The sequence below is a fragment of the Lissotriton helveticus genome, chromosome 11 (assembly GCF_964261635.1).
Source record: "Lissotriton helveticus chromosome 11, aLisHel1.1, whole genome shotgun sequence".
In the NCBI taxonomy this organism is placed as follows: domain Eukaryota; kingdom Metazoa; phylum Chordata; class Amphibia; order Caudata; family Salamandridae; genus Lissotriton; species Lissotriton helveticus.
Window position 1 is genome coordinate 721,536,373 of NC_136072.1, and position 27,395 is coordinate 721,563,767.

Sequence of the window (27,395 nt, forward strand, 5' to 3'; positions counted from 1 at the left end):
AGCCCGTTCATCTACTGAAGTACGAGTGGTGTGCATGCACATGCATGTTAACATCAAGAAATGCTAGAAATTCCAGAGCTGCGCCTGTCAGTTTCATACTTAGCTAGTTTCACCATATAATATGATGACTGCCACGGTTACAGTTCAGCTTCTTCATCATTATGCAGAAAGATAGTTTATAACAGCAGAAAAAAACAGCCATGTGCACTGTAAGCATCAAACGTGGCAGTTCAAACATCTCTTATCCATTAGTAAGCTCAGCCGTTAATATTATGACATCAGCACAGCAGGATACTTACAAGCCTATAATAAATCAAAGACTCTCAATTGATGGGTGTGTAGTATTTCTTTTCCAGCTCCTGCTCCCTTTTCATCAAAACTTACTAATGCGGTAACTTCTTTCATTCGAGCGATGAAGAACTGCTGTGCCTGCAGTCAATGATTAATCACAGACTTGTCCCCACCTTCACTGACATTAATGTTTGTGGTTGCTGTATTCTTACTTAACCCGTTTAGTGAGGTGGGTGAACTGCTTATGTCTGCCGCACTACCTCTGCAGTGCGGAGGACATGACTGGTTCGTCCACTGTGGAGGCCCCCCCTAGGGGTACCCCATTTCTTGCAAATTAAATACCTTAAGCCCGGAGAAATGTGAGAACACATAATAGTAGAAAATGTGTTGTTATCTATAAAAGTGTTCTTCATTTCCTGCACCCAAATATAAGCCAGTGTGCAAGAAAGAACACATTATTTCAAAATGACCTCCGAATCACTAATAGTGAGTGTAGCCCCAAACTCAGAGTTGTGCAAATAACTGCTACTCCTAAACTCACATTATTGGGCATGTTTTTAATTAATTATATTTAACCATATGCATTAATGCATTGTCTGTGCTCAAAGAAAGATCACTATAAACTGCTGCTCATTTGTTCAGCCTGGGTACTGCATGCTTTTGGACAATCATCATATACATCCTGCAATCTGAATCCGGTCTATTGGATCTAAGATTATAATTTTGATAAATCAGCCAGCAAGGCATATATTTGCAGTTGAAAACATTGTCACCTATTTCTATTTTTGTGAAAATTATTTTAATTATTTTTTGATTGAATGATTAGTGACTTTGGGTGAACCATGAGTGATCTACACAAAGACAACTGCTCAATTCTAATGTTGTAAATGTTGTATTCTTTCCAGAAATATGTGGCAGTCCTGGGTTTTACACCTGCTGCCACCACAAATTGCGAGTAGGGAGAAAGCAGAAAAACAGGACAAATTTACTACCACATACGAAAACGTAAAAACTGTGGTAAAGAACCTGTTCCTGAATGCTGTGAACATTATGATCTAAGCAGAGCAAACCTTTTATTGATACAGTTTATAAGAGAAACAAATCTTTATTTCACTGCACCTTTTGCTCGTTTTTACTATAAAAGCAAGTGTTGCAATATTTTGGATAATTACGTAGTTCCTTCCAGGGGAATTCACAAACCCTGGGTACATATAGAATGCCCCAAATGTAGAGAATACAATCATTCATATTTCGCATGGGTACCTTTAGTGGAAAAAGTTATGAAGACTGAAGCGTGAAGTGCGGCAAACATCAAATAAGTGTTCAGTACTGGTGGCAGAGAAGCCTAAGTAGTTAATGGGCAAAGTTTGAAATGGCAGAGGTTACTCAATTTAAAAAAAAATACATATTGTTATTTCATACAGATATTAGGGTCTCCTTTAAGCAATTAATTTTCGTTTTTTTTAGCTAACTCTTCCTAAACCTCTATTTGCTTGGAACTGAAATGTAGCCTACTTATGTTCCAAGTCAATACCCTTATGTTGTAGCCCCTACACTTACTATCCATCTGATTGATATTCAGCTGCATCAACTAGCCAAAATAGAGTCAGAAAACCTATTGCTTTACCAACTTTTCAATTATTGCTACCCCGAGAAACCTTCTCACTTCCAAACTTCACAGGGTAGTCTTGCCCACCCAGACCACCAACCTGGCTGTAAAAGAGATAGCCATTGTGAAAGGTCACCGCAACCTATAAATGCTGTAAACATGAGTATCATCTCCTTCTGATTTAAGATTAAACAGTTCACTATTTCTCTAGCTTAACAAGAAATAAAATAATGTCTTCAATCAGAAATTCAATGTATTTATGATGTTGCCCCTCCTTTCCAACTTCACAAGAGTTCCAAGGCTTTGACTCCACAGTAAAATAGTAGGGTCAATTCTCTTCAGTTTAGCTAATCCCTGTAGTTAGGCCTCTAGTCCAACATCCTGGAGAGGAATTATCAAATGTTACATTCACAACTGTTACTCCAAAGTGGCATAGCAGAAATCATCATGACTATTCAATGTGGTACCTTTTACCATTAGTGATGTAGAAGAACATGCTTGCCCATATATCAGTTGCATAAATAGAAAATGTCCACTTGTATTAGTATAGTGCACAGTTTTCTCCAGGCTAATGTCCCCAAACCTGCCAGCAAGGAAACAAAAATGCCCACTGAATGAAGTGGTGTATTCTATTGTGTGGTTGTGAGACCTCACTGTATAAATCACTCACAATACCGTCTCAGGTCCGGTGAGACTCATGTGTAAAAAAAACTTTAGCTCAGCCATAGGTGGCGGTGGCTTCAAGCGGTCAGGCTTAAACAAAGGATCAAGTTTCAAGAATTTGGAAGTATCAAAATTACCAAATAAGAATGCCACACATTTTTATGAATTTTAACACAAAATCCGCTAGAGGGTTCCAGAGTGTTTGGGTGGAAAATTCTTCTTCATGGTAATGTATGTGCACCCCTGGTCTGAGTGTCCAACTGTGCTATTGACTGGATCCCTAATTCTTAATTTAATGCAGGGTCATGCATGGCGCCATGCCACAGGCATGCCTCATCGTGGTAGAAGGTTACTACAAACACCAGGAGGCAGGAGGTAAGCAGTACAAGCACAGTGGTTACAGTATACTGTGATCAGTATGAGTGAAAAGTCCTTTTTTAACCTGTGTCACTAGAGTTCGGTCTACAGACTAACTCACTTATTAAAGTTTCTCTGCTGTGTGCTTAACTCACTCATGGCCATCAATGGTTGAGAGGGAAGTGCTGGGTAGCACAGAAGTGGTGATTCTGCGCTGGTGGTATGTGTGCCTGGGAAGGACAAAATACAAGGATAGGGCAGTGCTAGGTGGGTGCATGTACTGGGTGTATGTATGCCTGCAAGAAGTACAGTACATGAAGGATGTAGTGCTGTGAAGAGTACGTATGGTGAGTTCATGTACTGGATGTTTGTATATCTGTGAGGAGTACAGCACATGAAGGATGCAGTGTTGTGTAGCATGCTCATGGTGAATGTGTGTGCTGGGTGTATGTGTGCCTGCAAGGGCACCTTAGAGAAAAGGCTACAGTGTAGAGCAGCGTATGCAAAATTAATGTGTGTGCTGAGTGTATGTATACCCGTGGTTGCATAATACATGGCAGTAACAGTGCTGGACAGAGTGTGTGTTGTGTACATATACTGTTTGAAATAGTGAATGTGGATGGTACAAAACATGGAGGCCCCTCGGTTCCATTTTGGGAGACCCAGGCCCACACGATGAAGACATGAGGAGGTAGAGGAATTCCCCCAGACAGATTTGATTATTGCTGCATTCCTGTGAGCTCGGGAGAGACCGAGACTTCCCCTGTACACTTCAAGGAATGCTCCATAGTTCAGTGAGAGATCACAAGGAAGCAGCCCGGACATGTCTAAGGAAGGAGAAGGGGCTGTTAAGAGCATCATGAAGAGTAGGGCTGGGAGCTTGATATTTACCTTTTGCTGCACATATCACTGTGGCTGACATCCAGATGTGAAATCTATTCACTCCCATGTCCTGTGTTCTGGGGCTCTAATCTTTGGAGTCTCTCTTACTGTGACAGATGACTTTTCACGAGGAAGAATGAGAGGAGAAGTTTAGGCTTTACAAGATGCTGAACCCCAACATAAAACTTAAAAGACACCAACCCTAAATCACATTTGGTGTCTGGAATGGACTATAAGAAGGGGCGCTTGAGACCCCCAAACTTGTCATCAGCCAAATAGACAGATGGGCTGTGTGAAAAGGGGATGCTATGTAAGACGTCTGACTGTCTCCAGGCCTGGATGAGGGGACATCATCCAGGGAAACCAAGAGCAACTTTCCTTGAGCCTGGAGCACCAATTCAGAAATGAGAACAATAACTGCCTACTCTATACATTTTTAAAGAATGCGTTTGTCATGACTTCAATACTTTTCAATATATATGTGTTGAGTCAAGTCTTCAATATAAGTACGATAAATACATGTAATTTGCTTTTTATTTATTTTATCAAAACATGTTGTCTAATTATTCAAAATATTTTTTTCTTTTTATTTGTAGACGTAATTAAACAAAACACTTTTTATCTCATTTCTCCTTTGAAGCTTGCCTTTTGGGCTCACACCCTTTGTAGCTTCCTGTCAGGGAGAGGTAACACCTCTTCCAATGGCAGGCCTCAAGTGTTCTCACTCCTGTGAGTTATTCACACTTTTTTCCAGGAGGGCAGTAGGCTGTCTTGTGGCCAGCATCTGTGAATGGAAAATTTGAGCAACAGAGTACAACTTTCTAAAAGGTACGTATACTCAAACGTTACATTGAATTCAACTTGAGAATCAAGTCAGGTTTAATGTGGCGATTATTTTGATACCTTGAAATTCCAACTTCAGGAGTCCCATTCAGAAGTTAGTGTAGCTGAATTGTCATCACATGACCCCATACACGCCAACTAAGCTATTAGCTTTACTGCAGCAAAAACATAATTTTTTTTTACAGTCAGACATATAAAAATATATGTCCTACTTGATATTATACAGCAGAATGCATTAGGACTCAATGTGCCTATCTTAGGGTTGGCTTTTAGATATTAAAAGGGATGTAGGGCCTTTTTCAGTGTTTAAATAGCAAAGTCAAGTTGGCAATTTTAAAACTCCTCTTTCATTCTGGAAACCATGTTTCACATTGTTTTCACACTCAGGGTGGCACAATAAATCCTGCAGTCCCTGGAGGACACCATAATTCACATGCACTGGGTACATCTGGCACCATATACTAAGGACTTATATGCCAATTGGGTGTTGGCCAGTCAAACATATACTTTTAAGCGTCAGAGCACTGCCACTGAGAGCTTGTTGTCAGGCCGCAGTGAAATGTCAAAGAAACAGCAACATCAGTTCAAAACTTTGGGGTTGATAATGCAAAAAGAGGCATTTCCTTCAAAGGGACTAGTCCTTTGAAAGCTTTCTGAAAGAGTAAACTCAGGCTCAACTATAGCTTTGAAACAATGGAAGTGGTGGTATGCACACCCCTTTTATTCAATACAGTCCTTACTTAGTCCATATGTCTTTAACCATCCGTGCCAATTTGCGTGCGGAACTGGGCTGTGCCTTGCCCTCAGTGCACTATCATTGAGAAAAGCCATGTGGGGAGCGCATCAACAACTCTCCACTCCCAGATGCACAGCATGTTTGTGGATATCAAATCCAACCAATTTATCATCTTTTTGAACCTTACTTATTTTCATCCTCTTTTCACCATTATGTTGCCATGCTTTCTCTTTTTTTTAAATTTATCCACATATAAGACAAATTGTATTTCGGAAACTTCACGTATTCACATGTGCCCATCCAGGCCTCCTTGAAAATACGATCCAATACAACAAATAGTTCAAAGCACAAATCTTTATTCCAACCCAATGCATTTTGGGCTTTTTGTAGCCCTTCGTCGGGGGTAACTGAAAGTCAATAATAGCAGAAATTGCATTAATATATGTATAATTTCTTCATTACAATTGCATTCCTCTTGGTTTAAACAAACGCATATGACATTTAGCATGTGATAATACAATTCCTATTTCATTAATTAAATTATCCGATGTCTTTCTAGTATTCGTCCCCTTACATCCAAGTCTATGAATTTCATAAACACAATGAAACTGTCAAATACATATGTATGATTACATTGTTCAGCTCAGGTTTTGCCTCTAACAGTCGTGCATTATGCCCTTCGGGATAAAATTACATCCGGCAGTTCATACCTCATTCTTTTCACATTTAGTATCCCAACACGTACCCTACCCAGCTTGCGTGTTCCTAGCTTGCTGTCTGCGACTAAATGCCGTATTTATGTCTTTCTGCCTGCGGGCGTATTCCGCTGACTTATACATCTCTTCTACCGGGCGTCTGTCAACGGCCGTTTCCCTCGCGCACGATTATCAAATGTCTCCGTGTTACAAATTCCAACAGAACTCCGTGCGTACCTGCTTAGATCATCACCTTATTCTCCTTGCTCAGCATTGACTTCAGGTTCTTCTCTGTCCTGTGTAACCATCCTGCTAAACACTCCCAATTTAAACAACGCGTGCTCCACCCACCTCACGTGCAAAACCTCCCAGAGTCCCTAGCTCTCATCGGGTTACTCTAATGCCCATACTGCACCTCTTCCTTCCGCCTGACCAATGCACACAAAAAACGTACATACATCCTGATTAACATATGCGTAAAATATCGTAAATTTCTGAATTTATGTAAGAAATATAAATATGTCCTTTCATGTTGCCTCCTTCATCCAATGCTGCTAAGAGCTTGCTGTTTCGTAATATGTGGAAACTTTGATCAGGAAAATGTTTTTCTTTTTAAACTTGCTACATCCTCGGGTGCAAAACCAATGTGGGGCAATCAATTTGAAACAATGGAAGTGGTGGTATGCACACCGCTTTTCTTCAATACAGTCCTTACTGAGTCCATAAGTCTTTAACCATCCTTGCCAATTTGCGTGCGGAACTGGGCTGTGCCTTGCCCTCAGTGCACTATCATTGAGAAAAGCCATGTGGGGAGCGCATCAACAACGCTCGACTCCCAGACGCACAGCATGTTTGTGGATATCAAATCCAACCAATTTATCATCCTTTTGAACCTTACTTATTTTCATCCTCTTTTCACCATTATGTTGCCATGCTTTCTCTTTTTTTAAAACTTATCCACATATAAGACAAATTGGGGCAGATTTATGAGGCACTTGCGCCACGTTTACGCCGCTGTTGCGTCACGCAAGGCGGCGTAAACGTGGCGCATCCCTACGAACGATTTACAACGTGACGCATCTAGGCAGATGCGTCACGTTGTAAAGCCCTGCGCCGCTTGTGGGCGTTCCGGCGCAGGGTGGGCGTTCCGGGGCAGGTGCGCCTCGCAAAAGTGGCTGAGTGAAATCTATAAGATTTCACTCAGTCACTTTCAGGCCAATGCTGCGTCAAAAGCCTGCGCCTGCTTGAAGCAGGCGTAGGTCTTGACGCAGCATTGTGGAGATGGGGCACCCCCGAGCCTTGCTGGAGCTGCGTCGCGCTTGCGACGCAACTCCAGCAATGCGTCACCTTTACGGCACAGATGCGTCACGCATCTGTGCCGTTTTTGCCCCATGGTGCGCCGCATCATAAATGCGGCGCACCATGGGTGGCGCAGCTGTGGCGCACTGTGGCGCATGTTAACTGGCGCATCCCTGGGGATGCGCCAGTTAACATAAATCTGCCCCATTGTATTTAGGAAACTTCACGTATTCACATGTGCCCATCCAGGCCTCCTTGAAAATACGATCCAATACAACAAATAGTTCAAAGCAGCAAATCATTATTCCAACCCAATGCATTTCGGGCTTTTTGTAGCCCTTCGTCGGGGGTAACTGAAAGTCAATAATAGCAGAAATTGCATTAATATATGTATAATTTCTTCATTACAATTGCATTCCTCTTGGTTTAAACAAACGCATATGACATTTAGCATGTGATTAAACAATTCCCATTTCATTCATTAAATTATCCGATGTCTTTCTAGTATTCGTCCCCTTAATGCAATTTCTGCTATTATTAACTTTCAGTTACACCCGACGAAGGGCTCTAAAAAGCCCGAAATGCAAAAGCAGCACCGTCTCTGATGGGCCAACAGAACAACAGAAGGAGCTGTAATGAAATACAGCCAATGCGTGACACCACAGCAGGGTCCAAAGACTCAGTCAAAGTCAGAGGGCACGCGGCATCGGCTGACAAAAACTAGAGCCAGGAGGCCCCATCAATCAACAGCTTCTATCCACTGGCAGAGGAATCAAGCGATACAACAATCCACAACTAAAAAGCAGAGGATCCAATAGTGGCATAAAAAGGAGTGAACGTGGTGAGTGTGTGAGTGCAGTTCACCTTCCCAGAGTGGCCACTCCATGATGTTCGATGGTCACCATTTTGTCCCTCGACATATATTGAATATTCCATACCTCTTTCACAAACAGCTGAAGCAATTCAAAAGAGACGGGTGTGTACATTATACACTGCGACGTCCATTTGTATCTTCTTAAATTTGATGAAAAATCGCAAAATTATATCATAATTCTAAGACAGTCACTTTCTACATGACTTCGTTACCAAAAGAACAACATCTCTCAAAGATGTTCAGACACAAAGTCCCAGTTTGGTGCTTAATGATGGTAATAATCTTTGTACACGTTACAGTGTTAACGAAGGTCAAATGATGCCTGTCTAATAATACACAATATGTCTCATAAACATAACATATAATCTACTCTGGAGTATTTTTACCTCTGCACCATACCTTGATATGATCCCTGATGTGGACTTAGCGTGTATGTGATCCCGTCTATTAAATGACAAGCATTGAGAGTTAGAAATGCAAAACTCTGTGCTCTATGAACACATTCTGCAGCAGCCTAAGTGTTTGATCCTCTGCCATTTTCACAATAGTTAATATACGCGGTATTTAACTGAAATCCGTATTACCAAGGGAGGTGCAAAAAAGGTTTGATGCTAGTGCGATGGCTCTCTGGGCAGAGAAGACCGAACTGCTGCGAGAAGCTAAGCCGAAATAACACATCAGCAAACAGCATGACAGTGAAAGCATTTTCATCTGGCTGTGGACCAGCATGCCATAAAACCTAATCAATATTCTTCTGTCTTCTGTGCTTGGCAACAGTGGGGTAATAAAAACTGCTTCCACGCAGAAAATGAAGCCATTGCAGTGCAGCCCTGCCGCAGCACAGATATGTGTGGGTTCAGTACTGACACAGTTCACGGAAATGTGGGTACAATAAAGTGGGATGTGTGTGTAGCTCTTCCACAGCAAAGTTGTATCCCTGCTGCAGCAGAGCTGTATCAGAATGCAGTTTAGCAGCAGTGAAGCAGCATACATGCAGGACAACCGTAGCAGAGCAGTGCTCTGACGTAGTGGAGTGCAGCCATTTATCAACAGTGCAGTATGCATGCACATAACTGCATCCAACTGCGAGTGCACCCGTATTGCAGTGTAATGAAATGTGGGTGAAGCCCTATCACAGCACTGTGGTTTGTGGGTATCGGCCAGCTACAGCAGTGCAGTATGTGAGTGCAGTTCTGCTAAAGCGCAGCACTTCGTTTTGCCCTGATGTGACAGGGCATTATGTAGGTGCAGCTTGAGCATAGGGATTTGTGTATCCATTTTTCATGGGATGGTATTTCAGTGCAGCCACAGCAAAGACTGTTGTAGGTGCAGCTGAAGTAGAGTGGTATTTGTGTGCCATCAGGATCCATATGAGCAACTTGTGGTGCAGCTTTTTCACAGCATTGTGATATTTTGGAGCAGTACTCCTGCAGTACAGCAGTATCTGCTAGGGGAGTAATGCAGGACCCTGCAGCCTGTGCAGTGCAGGGGGCCCCCAACCCTCCAGGAACCCCCTCAACCTTTCAGAGAGCTCCAATTCTGTCCAAGGCCAATGACTATCTCTGAGATATGGGAAACTGAGGGGTCCCTCTTCACAATCTGCAGGGGGACCCGAATATTTTGCTTTGCACCACTGTTCTCTGCAGAGGAATAGCTGTACATCCTTAGTTCAGAAGTTTATTGTAATCTGAAAACCAATACTTAAATGACACCTGTGAATCCATCACTTTTCCTTAAAATTCAAATTTCAGGGGACAAGGCTCGGTTACCAATGACGAGGCTTATTTCTGTAGGTCTCAGAGGGGTTCCCCACAATCTGGCATCAGCTGTGGTGTTTAGAATCATCCATGGCCAGGGATGTCTCCCAGGTGTCCCGCTGCCTTCCCTGCACTGAGGGTCTAACCACATAAATGGAGCGCCCGATTGTTCATGTCCTCCTGACTGACCTTGCACAGTATAACCGGCCTTTTGTGTCGGGCACACAATGTTGGGCACAACACAGCATGGGAACCTAATGAAGTCAGCCCCTTTAAAGATAGTCCAGGGGGATTTCAATAAAGCTGCCAGAGCTACTGCTAGGCAAAAACTCCATAGAGAGCAGTGGTACACATGCACTGAGGTTGTCCTGAGAACACAGATCCTGGCACTGATTGGGCAAAGGTTGGTCAACAGTAGTGGTTGCCCATTTTTGCGGGAACTGATAGGATGGGGACGTGGAGACTTGGACTGCTGTGGCATGGTTGGACCTGCTATACCTGCAGCCGAACACCCCTGACTAGAACCCACTTGAGGCAGGACTCCTGGAGCCTGGGGTGTAACAATTTCCAATGTGAGAGAGACAAGGGTGGCCACACTCCATACAAGGCCAAAGTGACAAGTATACTAAACCTGCAACAGGCCCGAGCCTCAGGCAATGGCCCAGGCTTGTGGTACGATGATGGGTTGGAGGAGGACAGTACCTCTATGGAGATGAATCTCCAGGCAATCAATGACATGGACAAACCCAGAGAATTCAATCTGACCATCTTTCTCCTGTGCTACAACTTGTAAAATCTCATAGCTCATGTGATAGAGACAGAGGGAGGGATATTTTGTGCAGAGAATCAATTCAAGCTGTCTAAGGCAATATGTGCAAAGTCACCAAACAGCTAGAGGACACGACTGAGGATGGAGATGGCAGGTCCAAGTGTAACAATATCAGAGTTGTAGGTATTCTAGAGGGGGCTTCAGGGCCTCCTCCAGATCATTGGCAAACAGGTGCACACACCTCTGGTTCCATGGCCACCCCCGGGGATCAACCTAGGCTGTTTATCTCAGCTTTCTTAACCACATGGATCAAGATGTGACCTGGTGGATCATCAGTGAGCTCTCCCATCACTCCTTCACAGGTGGAAATCCTTTACAGAAGTCAAACAAAAGCTAAGAGCAGTGCATTTGAACTATAGGCTTTTGTTTCCTGCTAGATTAAATAGGTTTCTGAATGTGAAGTAACACTTCTTCCACATCCTGAATGCACCTAGGATTAGCTAGAAGAAAGGAATGACTTACGTGGACAGTACAAGGTAACAAAACAGTCACCCAGGTGACAGCCAGCTCCTGATGACTGGATGCTGAGGGAGAGCAGGGCAGTTGCAAAAAGAAAATGTGGTAGTAAGGGATTTTAGGGGTAATGGTTGGGTAGTGTATAAATGTAATAAGAGATTTTGAGGGCTCTACAGTAAGTTGGCTTTAGTGCTAGTAAGAGGTTTTTAAGTGTTTGGGATTGGTAATTATAAGATGTAGTTAGGAGGTTTAGGGATCTATCTATCTATCTATCTATCCATCTATCTATCTATCTATCTATCTATATATCTATCTATCTATCTATCTATCTATCTATCTATCTATCTATCTATCTATCTATCTATCTATCTATCTATCTATCTATCTATCTATCTATCTATCTATCTATATATCTATCTATCTATCTCTCTCTCTATCTATCTATCTACCTATCTATCTAATTTTTTTACAATAAGACGTGGGTATGTGCAGGCTTTACTTTCATTTAAAATTGTCTATATAGCTATGTCTAAATATCCCTGTAGCATTCCCAACGTTTAACCATCTAGAAGTGAAGGTGGTACAGAAACCTCTGGGAAAGAGGCTGTATCCAGGATACATTCTTCTTTAATAACGAATACCCGGACGCTTTCACTTATTGACACTACTGCTAGGAACAGGATGTGGGCACCATGGATTATGATGACTGTAGAGAGGGGAGAATGGCACCCAGAGACCTACCCATTAATGATATATAGTCCCCACCTATGCTGCTATGTAACTGGATAGCTAAGTGGTTTAATGCATGTAAAGGCAAATGCATTGTATTAACCCCATTGTAAATTATCTAGTTGTAATGGAACACATGATAATAACTATAATTCTTCCCTTAATTATGTGGTTGCATGCACTCATGAAAATGAAAGGATGCTATATACCCCTCCTACCACTACTCCTACAGAAACATGTGTGGGTCAAAGAGATGCTCTGAATGTCTACCTCTCATGAGGTCCTACATGATCCAAGAAGTTATCTTTGGTGCAGAGTTGGTAGAGCCTATCCGGAGTCCTCCAAGACATGCAGCCAAAGACCGCACTATATATGGTTGTGGAGGCGCGATGGACTCGCCCAAAGAATTGGCAGAGCTATTCTTGCACACAGTCTGGGAGTGCAGGTGGGGCCACATTCACAAGATATGAACATTCAAATCATGCACTCTATCCATGGTGCAGGGGTGATTGAGATGGGGGTAAGCACCCCCTTTGAAGTTATTTGCAGTCTAGGATTGAAGAAAGAGGGAATAGACACACACTACTCTATGACTGTGGCCTGCACGCTCTCTCCTGCAGCTACACACAAAGAAAGAGTGCCCTAATTTGGTAATATTTCTGATAACAAAGCTTTCATGAGTCATTTGAGCAAGGAAATGACATATTCATGTGTGTGTACTAACAGCTGCTGTTGTATAATATATGCCATAATGTACAAGCCAGAAAAGGCAAAAATATGGAGCAAGTTCCATTCTTGTTGTAGCCATATATGTCCCAGAGAAACATGGATTGGCCAACCTCAATCACATGCAGCATTATGAAGGATGAACTGGCACGGAACTCGCTTAAGAAGAGCCTGATATTATAAGAAAAGAAAAAGAGAAATAAGCGTCTTTCACTGAACAAGACGGATAAGCTTATTTTGGGATAAATATTTTATTTCCATAAATGCAAGAAAGTACAAAAATAACCAAATGAAAAAATAAATAAATTTGTAAAACAAAAATAAATGTACTGTGTAATATCAATTCAGTTCTGAAAATAACAAAAAATTATGCAAATAGATACATCACATTTATTTATTTCTTTGAAAAGTTTCATAAAGCGCGAACATGACCCGACAGGGTATCAGAGCACTGTACATCGTCGCCCGCTTGTTAGGCTAGAGCGGGAAGATATACTCGAAATCAACGTAACAACAGTAAAAGCAGATTACAGACAAATGTAGCTCAACATCATTGTGTTGAGCACAAGGTAGCTTGCAACGAAAGACAGGTAGCACATAAGATGTGAGCAGCATTTGTAAGTGATGTTACAAGCTATTGACACACAATTCTATTCATGATTGAGCCTAAAGTTACTGACCCGGTCGGTACCAGGGCAATGTTTAACGACGTCTGCTGGTTGAACTTTAGCAGGTAGAAAAACCCTAGAAAACTGTACAAAAACAATACAAGCATAAAAGTAAAATGGATAAGAACATCTGCTTAATGGGCAGTAAGCGGATCAGAACGTGGTAGGGGAGGACAATGAAAGGTCATTTTGAAGGTTTAAGAAGTTACAGAACTATAGTCACAAGTGGCTGTTCATGAGCAGGCGTTTGACTTTTTTTGAAGGAGGAGGACGAATAGATTGTTCTGATTTCTGGCGGGAGAGCGTTTCATATTCGCAGTGCAAGACCGGAGAAAGCACGGTTGTAAGGTCTTTTCTTTTTGAACTTTGGGGATTTCTGCAGTAGAGTGTTTGTACTTCTTAAAACCCAATTCCTACCCAATAGTTCTAGTTTGTCTGCTAGGTAAGAGGGAGTGTTATGGTGCAGAGCGTTGTGGGTTAGGCAGGCTATTTTATATTTGATTCTTGCATCTTGCATCTTGATTAAGACGGAGAAGCAGTGCGGTCAGCGCTCCTAAACGCTGCGACTCTTTATGCATGTAATTCGTGATTGCTACGTTTTTATTTGCTAGTATTTTTTAAACCTGCACTTGTCACCTGATTTTAACAGTGATACTACCTGACTAAAGTATAATATGCTTTTTGCACACAATTGAATTAAGAATTGTATGTCTACTCACCTGACACCCTAATCCCTGGTCCGCCGCGGGAAGTCCCGTTTGTTGCGGAGGGATAATTTGGGGCGCTCATTACAGAGTTTTCGAGCAGGTCACTTAGCCGCCATATTAGGTGTGGCGTGAGGGGGGAGACGCGCTCTAGTTGTCGCGACTTCCGCCCTACGAGCCCCACGAGCCTATTTAGCCCTATGTTCATCCGGACGCGCAGCGGACGGGCGCAGCGGGCGCGCCGACAGCGCGCCGAAGGCGCGCCTAAGGCAAGCCCGTCTGCGCCCGTCCGCGCCAGACCAGCGCCCAGTGCCATAACCCCTGGCCTATTTTCTATGGTACAACCGAAATATGAGTACACCAGAGAAATACTCCTTAAATTAAGAAACAACGAATGCCATCAGAGAGTACAACCCTCAGCGAGAAGTATGTTGTACATCAGCAAGTGTAGTTCCTGCGGCTACAAAATACCACATCCTCCATTCAATGGGCTCCCTTCCCAACTCCCACTTACCGCTTCCTATTCTCATTCACAACCCAATCACTGTCGCTATAACCCTATTAGCAAAACTAAATGTACTTTTAAATGTTAGGTCTATGCCCAAGCATAAATATGAAATCGAATCTCTCATTGTGGATAATGAGCTTGATCTGGCTTTCTTAAATGAAACATGGGCTACGGACTCTTCGGGGCCGGACTGGAACATCGCAGTGCCCTCAGACTATTCCGTAGTGCACGTAGACAGACAAGGAATCATTCGTGGTGGCGTAGCCATTATTCACCGCTCAATTTTTAAATGACATATTCTTCATCAACCAGGATTGGAATCAGAGGCCATATCCTTCTCGGTCAAATATAATAACCAACAAATATTTAATGGCCTCCTCTTATACCGACCCCCTGGACCCAGAGGTCCGTTCATCAATGCTCTTTTAACTTTTCTGGAGTCTACGTCAAACTATTCCTCTTTTACAGTGTTGGGGGATTTCAATTTTCACCCTGATGATAATAACTCTGCTGATTCATCCACCCTAATAGACAACTTCAGTAGCTATGGACTAACTCAACTAACGACAGGACCCACTCACATAGCAGGTCATACTCTTGATTCCATTTTTTCTAATAATCGCCACTTCAAGGTTACTTCCACGACACCTTTACCTTGGTCAGATCATGCCGCCATCAATTTCACCTTAACTATCACGCTGTCTAATGCTAGGAGAAAGGACCTAGTACCTCCGACTAAATCCCGCCCTTGGAAAAAACTAGAAGCCACTTCCCTAGCACATTTTCTTAGTAGAGACGTACCCATCGCCGTAAACACAGACAGTGATGATGGAGCCCACAAATTTAACGCATGGCTCTCACAAGCAATGGACAAGTTGGCCCCAGAAGAAGAGAAAAAAACTAGGATTCGCTCGGTAACCTCACAATGGTACACTCCAGAGGTTAAACTAATAAAACTGAAGTGCGGGAGGGCCGAGAGACTCTGGCGAAAAGGTTACAACCCTCAATCCAGAAAGGAGTACACGGCTGCCCTTCATGAATATAAGCTTGCCATTGAGAAAGCTAAGTCCACATTTTACACCAAGAAAATTCAAGAGTCACCTAACTCCTCTAGGGAGCTGTTTAAGACCATCACTCATTTAGCAAAAAGCCCCAGAGAAGTCACATTCCAGCCTCATCAAGATTTTGTGGAAAACATAGCCCAATTCTTTCAACAGAAAGTTCAGGCAGTGTATAATGACCTGCGATCGCTACCCACATGCGAAGCGGCCCCAGATGAAACAGCCTCACTGACACCAATTCTGGATTTCCCTAGTTTCTCCCAGCTTAGCTGTGACCAAGTTGCCATATTGCTCCTTCAGACTAAGTCTGGCTCGCCGATGGACCCATGTCCCCCCCATGTTTTACACATGGTTCCAGAAATTATTAGCCTAGCCTTAACCCCCCTTCTCAACTCAGTAATAAACTCCGGACAATTTCCCAGTAGCTGGAGGAAGGCGTGCATCCGGCCCCTACTTAAAAAGGAGACCCTTGACCCCAGGGAAGCTAAGCATTATCGCCCTATATCTTGCTTACCCTTACCTGCCAACATTTTGGAAAATGCAATGAATCAGGAGCTAACCAAACATCTCGAGGACAACCTTCTACTAGACTTCACTCAGCATGGCTTCAGGGCCTGTCACTCAACGGAAACTGCTCTGATCATAGCATCTGAGGACATTCATCAAACCATGGATAAGGGAGGCAGAGCCGCTTTAATTTTACTAGATCTGACAGCGGCGTTTGACACTGTGAACCACGACGTCCTGTTAAACAGACTAATAACGTTGGGCATTTCCCACACCGCCCAAAAATTGCTCCATACTTTTTTGTTGGCACGCACTCACCAAATCTACTGGGATGGGCTTAAGTCCAAGGAGTTCCTTTTACCATGTGGAGTCCCCCAGGGGTCGGCTCTATCACCAACTCTTTTTAATCTTTATGTCACGCCATTAGCTGCACTGATTAAATCCCATGGTCTTCACTTAGTTTCATACACTGACGACACCCAACTGGTGGTCTCACTGGCTCAGACAGTAGAAGCCACTGCCACCAGTTTTAGGAATTGTCTGTCAGACGTAAAGACATGGATGAACTCTCACTTCCTCAAACTTAACGCTGAAAAAACGGAGGTGATTGAGTTTGGTCACAAACCTTCCATCTGGAGTGACATATGGTGGCCTTCAGAAGCCGGTGCCTGTCCCACCCCGACCAATAAGGTCAGAAACCTGGGTTTCATCATGGACAATGACCTCTCTTGTACAGCCCAAATCAACCAGGTCACGTCATCCTGCTTTTTCACTCTAAAGGTCCTCCGAAAGATCCTACCTTACATCCCTTTCACTTTGAGGAAAACAGTTGTGGGAGCTCTAATCCTGTCTAGGGTAGACTACTGCAATGCATTATATTTAGGCGCCGGTGAAAACCAACTTAACCGAGTTCAGTCCATCCAAAATGCGGCTGCAAGAGTTCTGCTTAGCCTCCCCAAATGACACCCTACCTCCAAGGCAATAGGCGAACTGCATTGGCTTCCAGTTAGGAGAAGAATTCAATTCAAGGCCTTGTGCCTGGCCCACAAATCCCTGTATGGGCAGACCTCAAAACAGCTTTCCAACCTTCTCCTACCTTATACACCTGAAGGCCTACTTAGATCTAGCTCCCAAAATCTACTTTACATTCCCAGGATCAAGAGGGTCCGTTGGGGCGGTAGATCTTTCTCCCATCAAGTCCCAAAGCTTTGGAACAGTCTACCATCTTCACTGCGTTCCGAAAAGAGTACTGCTAAGTTCAGGAAGGAGCTGAAGACCTGGCTCTTTGTGCTACCCTAATTCTGCCTCATCCATCTCTCTGTCTTATAGCGCCAAGATGCCTCGGCATAAGAGCGCTCTAAAAATGACTCACTCACTCACTCACTCATCAATGGTCAGCCAATTCAGTTGGCATAGATCAGGTGTGATGTGGTCATACTTTCTTGAGCCGGTGATGAGTCTGGCAGCAGAGTTCAGAGTGGCTCTTAAAGATACCAGGTTAGATTTGGGGAAACCAGCCAAGGTCGCAATTCCGTATTCTAAGCGGGAGATCACCAGTGACTGGACAGCTTGTTGCAGGTCAGAGGGTGACAGGAAATTTTTGATTTTCCTTAATGTGCATAGTTGGTAATTGGCTCTTCTTGTTGTAGCACTGAAGTGATCCTGCATATTTAGGCATTTGTCCAGAATTAGACCTAGAGATCTAGTAGAGTTAAGTACATGGGGGTGCAGTTAAGGACTGTAATCTGTATGAGCCAGTCCTGAATGGGCATTGTATGATTATAAGAGGCAAGCAAGAGGAATTCTGTTTTGAATGAATTTAGTAGAAGGTGATTGAGCGATAACCATTGTTGGATTTTCAAGAGAGCAAGGTCGAGAGCAGCAATGCCTTCTGGAGAAGAAATTTGCATATACAGTTGAGTATCATCCACATACATATGGTAATTAATGTTATATCTTTTCAGAATTTCAGTGAGGGGCTAAAAATATATGTTGAAGAGAGTGGGAGATAGAGCAGAACCTTGTGGTGCTCCAATTGAGACGGGAGCACTATTGGAGAGGTCATTGTTTACTTTGAATCTTTGGGTTCTTCCTTGAAGGAACAAGATAAACCAATTTAGCACTGTACCTGATAACCCCATCCTTGTTTCATGTAGGTCAATTAGGTTGTCGCGTTTGACCGTATCAAATGCTGAGGAGAAATCCAATAGTATAGGAAGGCATGGTTCTTTCTGGTCTAGAAGTTTAAGTGCATTGTCTACAATGTGAGTCAAGGCGGTTTCTGTACTGTGCCCTGATCTGAAGCCAGACTGGAATTGGTCGAGGAGTTACAAATGATCAATGTGATTACAGAGATGAGTATGAACATATTTCTCGAGAAGTTTGGATAGAGTCATGATAGTAGAAATAGGTCTGTAGTTGTTAGGGTCAGATAAATCAGCCTTAGGTTTCCTGGGTATGGGGATGACTTGACCTATCTTGAGGCAGTCAGGAATGAGGCCTTGTGTGAGGGATTCATGTACGATCTTTGAAAAGAGAGGGAAAATGGATGAGGTAAGCTCTTTAAGGAGTTTGGAGGGCAGAGGATTGTTGTGATGATTTGAGGGTTTTAAAGTAGTTAATATGTTAAACAGCTCTGAAGGTATTCCACAAAGCATCATTTTTTGGAGTGAAGGCTGCTGGAGCGATCTTAGGAAAGCTCAACCATGGTGAACCAGATAACGGAGAGTGGAGAGCTTGATTCGGTAAGTTTGGTAAGGAGAGTAGCAGATCTAATTCGATCTTTTTTGTTTTTTCAGTGAAGTGGGCTGAGAATTCCTCACTGCTTGTGATTGAGTCTTTAAGTGACATGCGTTGAATAGAGGGTTGGTTCGATTGTTGTTTGACGATTTCGAAAAGTTTTTTTGGTCTATTTTTGGCCATGTCAAGTTGCCATTTAAAGTGGTCAGCTTTGGAGCGGCGGATATGTTTGTTATAAGCATTTTGAGTCTTCCTCATTCGTTTGGGGTTAGCAAGAGAAGGAGATGTTCTCCAAGATCTTTCAGCGAGCCTAAGATTACATCGTTCTTCGTTAGGGAGCTGTTGAACCAAGGTTGAGAATGCTTGTTAGGGATTCTTTTTAGCTATAGAGGCGTGAGTGCATTAAAGATATCCGTCATGGAATGAGTGTAGTGATCTGTGAGCTAAACCAGGTTTGTCACGTTTTGTGGCGGTTGAAGGCGAATATTGCTCATAGTGGTAAGATCATTTGCATTGATGTTATTTACATCTCTAGATCATTGTTTGTTTTTTCGAGGTTGACCTTGTCTAAACAATATTTTTTCTGTGATGTGAAATGAGATTAGGAGGTGATCTGACCAGTCGCAAGGTGCTATATCGTCAAGTTGAATGAGGTTATCTTTGGCTATGATGAGGTCTAGGGTGGAACCTTTGACATGCATGGGCTTGTTGCAGGATTGGGTAAGATCCAAGTTGAATAGGAAGGTCTTGAAGGTGTTTACTAATGGATCATTTTCATTGTTCCATTGCAAGTTGAAGTCCCCAAGGAAGATATGGTTGTGAGATTGGTCGGCATTCATAAAAATGGACTCCATCATGTTGCTTTCAAACAGCTGTCACAATTAGAAGTAGTTACAGGTGAAAACGTTGGCACAAATGGATGTTTTTTTCAACTAATTTTCAATTTTTCCGATATTTAACTGTTAGTTTCTATAAAGAAACTTTGTAGGATCTACACAAATGACCCCTTGCTGAATTATATCCCAACCAAATGCCAAAACTGTGTAAAAAATGTTGGTTTTCTCACAAAAGTCTGTCAATCCTTAAAATCCGATAAAATGGTGTTTGATACCATTTGCAGGGGAAAAAACAGACATTTTTATTCGCAGCACTTTTTTCCCATTTTTCCCCTAAAAACCAAAATGTTGCTCATGAGTATGGGGAGGCTATAGGAAGGGCTCTGGCCCTAAAATTAAAAATGAAGGAGTCTGCCCGCCAAATTGCGAAAATGCAAGATAAAAATGGGGTTATGTTTGAAAATCCAGAGAAAATATTGGAAATATTATACCAGTTTTACACTGAGTTATATACCCATCAATCTAACTTATCTCCCTGCGTTTTTTTGCATGAGGTCATTTTTAGCAAATTAACAGATCTTGAGAAAGAGGTGTTAGATCAGCCTTTTTCAATGGAAGAACTGGAAAGAGCAGTAAAAACTATCCCGAATGGGAAGGCAGCTGGCCCAGATTTTATTCCAGGGGAGGTGTACAAATGCTTTTTTGAACCTTTAAAAACTCTTATGTTGGAGACTTTTAGAATGGCACAATTGGGGAGAGCTCCACAGTCATGGGATGATGCATCAATTGTTGTTTTCGCTAAAAAAGGGAAACCCCCAGAGCAGCCCGCCTCATATCGGCCCATATCTTTACTAAATTGCGATAGCAAGATTTATTCGACGATGCTTGCAAACCGCATATCTAAGGTTATAACACCTTTAGTATCACTGATTCAGCATGGGTTTATCCTAAATAGAGGAACTGTGGCACATGTTAATAAGGTGATCACCTTGATAGACATAGCAGAAACCGAGAGAAGAGACTTGGCATTGATATTACTCGACGCTGAGAAAACGTTCGATCGCGTAGAGTGGGCATATTTGTGGGCAGTAATAAACATAATGGGTTTTGGTAAAAACTTCCTGAGAGCTATTAAGGTATTGTATAGCTCTCCTAACGCGAGAGTTGTAGTTATGGGCCGAAAGTCGGAAAGGATAGTTATTACAAGAGGTACACGCCAGGGGTGTCCCTGCTCCCCACTTCTCTTCGCGTTATTTATTAATCCATTTTTAACTAAAGTGCTAGAGTCACCACATATTAAACCATTCATTGCTTCAAGCATACCTCACTCAGTATTCGCGTATGCGGATGACATAGCTATCATTACCACTGATCCTGGGCAGGCAATGACAGAGATTGAACGCTTGGCCACTGATTTTGGAAATAGCTCCGGCTATAAGTTAAATGCCGCAAAAACGCAGGTGCTCTGTACAGATAGCGTTCAATTTAACGATTATAGGGTTACCCCTGAGGTGACATATTTAGGAATCACAATCAAATCTCATACACAAGAGATAGTGGACGTTAATTGGGGTAAGATAATGCAACAACTCAAGCAATCCTTAGATAGATGGGGGAGACTCCAATTGTCCATAATCGGGAGAGGCAACATTATCAAGATGAATGTATTAGCCAAGATATTATATTTATATCGCAGTATTCCCTTAGAGATACCCTTAAATCATATTTATCAGTTGCAAACTTTATGTATAAAATTTTTTGGGGCACCCGGAAAAACTAGGCGAGCAATGAAATGGTTGACTTTGCCAATAGAGAGAGGTGGGCATGGGATTCCGGACTTTGTGTCTTTTTATTATGTTTGTTTTTTAGAAAGAATGAGAATCTTGCTGACTGGAGAACAAATTGAGGATCCGGCAGAATCCCCGTCGATATTCTATCTATTATTGGGGGAGCATGCAAAGGGATGTTTGTTAAAAGAGTTAGAGGGGAACTACTACAAGCACACCCGTTTTAAGGTGGTCGAGGCTGCATATAAAGTTTGGAGAAAGGTCGCGAGGATTATGAAGCAAGAGAGAATTTCGTATCACACTCCTCTTTCAGCGGAGAAAATACTTCCATCGATATTCTGGGACAATGTAGTGAAGGAATGGAGCAAGAAAGGGGTGTTCAGAATTGGAGATTTATATGAGGCGGACGGAATATTCAGATCTTTTTCAAATATGGGTAGTAAATATCAGTTACCTCATTTTTCCTTTTTTAAATATCTTCAAGTCAGAGATTTTTGTTTAAAGAAACTAACCAGACCCACTCCTAATAAATTAATAGAGGCAATTCAATCAAAAAAAGGATTGGTATGATATATCGGTTGCTGACGGAATATAAACCTGACGATTTGAACAAATATAATGTATACTGGCAGAACCAGCTGGAGGAAACCGACCTAAATATTGTAGATACTATTTTGATGGCTAAGGATATGTGTTTATCAGCCAATCTGAAAACTCAGGTATATAAGACTATATTTAGATTATATTATACTCCCAAACGAATGGCAACATGGGGGCCTATGTATGATGGAAAATGTTTTCGGTGTGGAGGGGAAGATGCAGATATTGTTCATGTCTTTTACAACTGCCCTAAACTATCGTCTTTCATCTCAAATATAGAAAGGTTTATATCTTTAGTCATTCATTATCCGATTAAAATATCCCCCGCACTTATGTTAATAGGGGTGGGGCAATGTGTCAATGAAAATGTGAATTTGTGTAAATTCAAGAACTTTTTATTTGTGGCAATGACCATAGCCCGGTTATGCATAGCCACAGAATGGCTACAACCTGAAGCACCGATGTTTGAATTTTGGAGAAGGAATTTTTTTTTAATGCATATGGATTAGAATGGAATCTGTATGCTCTAAAGGGTGTTAGGAAAAAGCGAATAGGTATATCGATTTGGGGGGTACTTAAAGAGTATTTAGAGTAATAGTTTATGGATCTATGTATTTTGTATATGAATTTGGTAATCTTGTCCTCCCCGTCCGTTTCAGACAATTTTGTAAAAGAAGATCGTGGATGTATATATATTGATGCTGTGAATGTATTATTTCTCAAATGACCCAACTGTGGCAATAAAAAAAAACAAAGAAAAAAATGCTTTGCTGTATTTTGGCTAATTTCTGGGTCCCCTCCAGGGGAATCCACAAACCCTGGGTACCTTTAGAATCCCCATGATGTTGGAAGAAACATTACAGGGGCCTAAGCGCAAACTATCCCAATAGCCAAAAAAAGGCATAGCACAGGGGGGGTGAAGCCTAGCAGCGAAGGGGTTAAGGGGCGGATGACGTGGCCGCGCAGTGAGACAAAGCCTTGACTGTTCATTAGCGGATCCGTTAAGGAGGTTAGAGACACTTGACGAGTAACCTGCTGAATTTAAAATACGTATTGGATTGATTTTTAAATAGTGTTTTAAAATTGCTGATATATGAACTAATTTAAACCGCCACTGTGTTGTTTTAAAACTGCTGATACTTGCACTGATTTAAACCGTCACTCTAATTGCTATTTGCACAGACTATCGGGAAAGGAGCTGTGTTCAATGCTCCGGGGGGACCATTAGGTGGGCATTTCTAATGCAGGTTGACAGTCTAGCTGCAACGGCGCTCACGCCCACCACTCCTCCAATGGGGCGGATGACGTGGACGCGCCGTGGCGCACCAATGGCAAGCCCGTCTGCGCCCGTCCGCGCCCGACCGGGTCCAGGATCCCTGGTTCACCCACAAGGGGTAAGATCTCTTACACTTCTGATCAGCTGAACCATATCAGAGAGACCCTACCTCTTAGCTGCACTCACATTATGGGGCCAATTGGCAGGGCGAACAAATGTTCCCAATGCCGCTTTCAATTGGGTCCATCTGGTACGGCGACCTCCACTGCGACATCAGCCTCAAAAATTTCCCTCAAAATGTTTCTTTTGAACTGTCGTTCACTGATTAAGCATACCTCTGAACTGCGCTTATTACTAGAAGAGTATGATCTTGATGCGTTATTCCTTACTGAAAAATGGCTTTTAAGTACTTGAGTGCCAGCAGTGGTACCGGCCCTGCCCCCTGGATACCTGATTCAAATACAAGATCGGGAATTAGGTAGAGGTGGGGGTTTGGCCATCTTCTATAGAGAAAAATGTACTTGCCGCATCACAGATTGTTTGATTCCTGATTGTGAAGGCTGTTTCTTCACACTTGGCTTCTCCTCTAAATGCCCCTTTTGTGGCACTCTTATTTATCGACCGCCAGGACCAAAGGGCAACTTTAGTAAGGATCTTCTGAAATTGATAGCCACATCGGCTTGTTCTCTTTCTAACTTTCCCGTGCTTGGTGACCTCAACATTCATTTTGACCTGGCATCCTGTTCTGTAATTGACAACTTAGATGCTTTCGCACTGAAATTGAAAGTGTCTGACCTCACTCATCATAAAGGCCAACTTCTCAACCCACTCTTATCCAACATTGATAGTCTGGTTGTGGAAAAACACATTCCCCTGCCTTGGTTAGACCACTACATTGTCTGGACTGTACACGCTGGTGGTCAGCCACGGGAAAGGGTAGAAATGTGGAGTCGGAATTGGTCTAAACTATCTATTGAGTCCTTGGCACTCACTCTCGAGAACACCAGACCTGTATTAGACAATGATCTTGAAATGGCCAACAACAAAGTAAAAGAATGGCTGGAATCGTCATTAGATACGTTAATCCCCAAAAAGTGGATGACAAGTAATAAAGATGGGCTTGGTTCAGCCTGGTACTCCCTCGAACTTAGAGAGCTGAAACAATTGTGTAAATGCCTGGAGAGAAGCTGGGGAAAGGACTTCTCCATCACTAAGAAAAATAAATACAGAGAAGCCATTAAAGCCTATAAGGCTTAAATCAGATCGGCCCAATCCGGATACTACGAAAAGAAGATCATTGCAGCTTCTAACTCCACCGTGAAATTTTTAAAATGGCAAAGTACCTTCTTAAGCCAACTGAGCCACTTTTGCCTCCAAGGGACACCTTGGGATATTGTAATAAGCTGGCACATTTCTTCCACAAGAAAACCGAAGACATTTATTCCACCTTCCCCCACCCCCTATCAGCCCTTGTAAATATCTCCCTTGCAGTGGGTCAATTTCCACTGCTAGAACCTATCATTGAGACAATCCCCCCCATGTATATGGATTCTTTTAAGACGTACTTTGCTCGTCTGGAACCAGGCTCCCCTACGGATGTCGTTCCCCCTTCCATTCTCGATCAGGTCCTAGACTCTGTCAGTCCAGTTATCCTGGACCTCATAAACATCTCACTTTCCTCATGGATCGTTCCTGGACCTTGGAAGCAGGCTATGGTCAGAGCTCTGTTAAAAAAAACCAGCCTTGACCCTGAAGTCTTTTCCTATTATCGGCCGAACTCACGCCTACCAGGGATCACTAAAATATGTGAAAAGTATGTAAATTCCGCTCTCTCTGCATTTTTGGAGTAGAATGAATGTCTGCACCCCTCTCAAACGGGCTTTAGACCCCAACAAGGCATGGATACGGCATTATTAGCAGTGGTTGAAGAGTCCAGGAGAATTCTGGAAGTCGGTGGGTCCGCGGCTATTATATTACTTGACCTCAGCGTGGCCTTCGACACGGTCAATCATCAATTGCTGGTCATAAGACTCAGGGAGATAGGGTTCACAGGAACTCTACTCAAATGGCTTTAGTCTTTCCTGGCAGATAGGTCTTTTCAGGTCTTTGAGGATAATTCTATCTCTGAAAGGGTGCCTCTGCAGTGTAGGGTGTCTCAGGGCTCCTCCCTGAGTCCTACGCTATTTAATATTTATCTGCGCCCTTTGGCGGAGGTGGTTATGCCCTTCGGGGTTAAGATCATCTCATACGCAGACGATACTCAGTTGATTGTAGCACTTAACCATCGGGACAATGCTAAGACCAATTTCTCGAATTGCTTGGAAAGGGTCTCTGCGTGGATGGATGACTCTTTTCTGAAGCTGAATGCAGCCAAAACTGAGCTGATGTTTTTAGGTAAGACCGCCAACCTGTGATACTAGTGTCCTGTGACCAAAATATTTAGGTGCCATGCCCCTCTTAAAGAACAAATAAAAAGTCTAGGGGTGTGGCTGGACAGTGACCTGAATTTCAAGGAGCAGGCATGTAGGGTGGCAGGAACTTGCTTTGGTATCCTGAAAATGATTAGGAAAATGTTACCCTTTCTGCCCTTTATTGCCAGGAAACTATTGGTGCAGGCCTTAATTCCCTCACGGCTTGATTACGCCAATGTGCTTTACTTAGGTTCACCTTGCTCCACCATTAAAAAACTTCAAATGGTCCAAAATTGTGCGGTGCGACTCCTCATAAAGGCTCATAACTAGGAATCTGCTAAACCTCATACTACCTTCTTGCACTGGCTGCCGGTTGCCAAAAGAATCCGGTTTAAGGCCCTGTGCATTGCTCATAAGTCACTTTCATTTAGGGCACCCCGATTCTTTGGTCTATTATTACACTGTACCTCCCAAAAAGATCACTTCGCTCCGAGAAGAAACACCTGGCAATTGTACCCAGAGTAAATCATGCATGGAGTGGTGGACGACTATTTTCTCCTATTGTGGCAAAAGGTTGGAATCAGTCACCAGACCACATTCAGCTTGAGGCCAACTACTTCTCCTTCCGTAAGATCCTGAAGACTCTGTTGTTCCCTTGATTTCTCTGTTGATCTTGGTCTGGCTCTGTCTCTAGCGCTGGGAGGCCGTTGGTAGCCATGCGCTTTATAAGTATATAAAAAAATATATATATATATTATATGTTATAGTACCTATAACACACGTCTCTGCCATGCATAGTGTTGTCAACAATTTTGTCATTTTAGATGTTGCAGTGATGTCATCAATGATGTCATAGAACTTCTCATGGGTAATGTAGTATGGCAGGTAGTTAGCAGTGAGGGCACCATGCATTATTACAATTCCAAAATATTGTGACAATTTAACCGTTATTATGTCTGTTCATTTCTATGATTTTCCAAATGTAAAGTAAGATGTCCATCACCATTTGCTGCATGTGGTTGGGCGCAGGGCCCTGTGGGTGCCCAACCCACCACTGTGCATGGCCTTGAGCCATGAACCCAACACCCGCAGATGCCCAACCCCCTACTATACATGGCTTTCGGCTGTGCAAGGTATGGGGTTGGGCACAGGGACTGGACTGCAGCCAGGTCCTTTGCCCAACTCTCCATCGCAGTCCATGGCTGACTATGTTGTGTAACAATATGAAGGGTGTCATTTTAAGTAAGGCAGACAGACTGGATTTGTCAATAAGGGGATTAAGTTTAAGTTAAAAAAGTATGAGGTTCTCTGCATTCTAATATCATCCCTGCCATTCTAGCACAATCAGTGTGATTTTCTCATATGATATCATTTACTTATCATAGATATCTAAAATAAAAAACAGTTTTAAAACATTCGAAATTAATTGTAATTTAAAAATGTCACACTTAAAGTCACAAGATCAACGGCCTTGCATCGGTGGGCTCCTTAAGCCTGTTGGTGCATCGAAGGGTCATCCAATCCCTCCAATGGTGGTGGTGCCTGCTAGGCA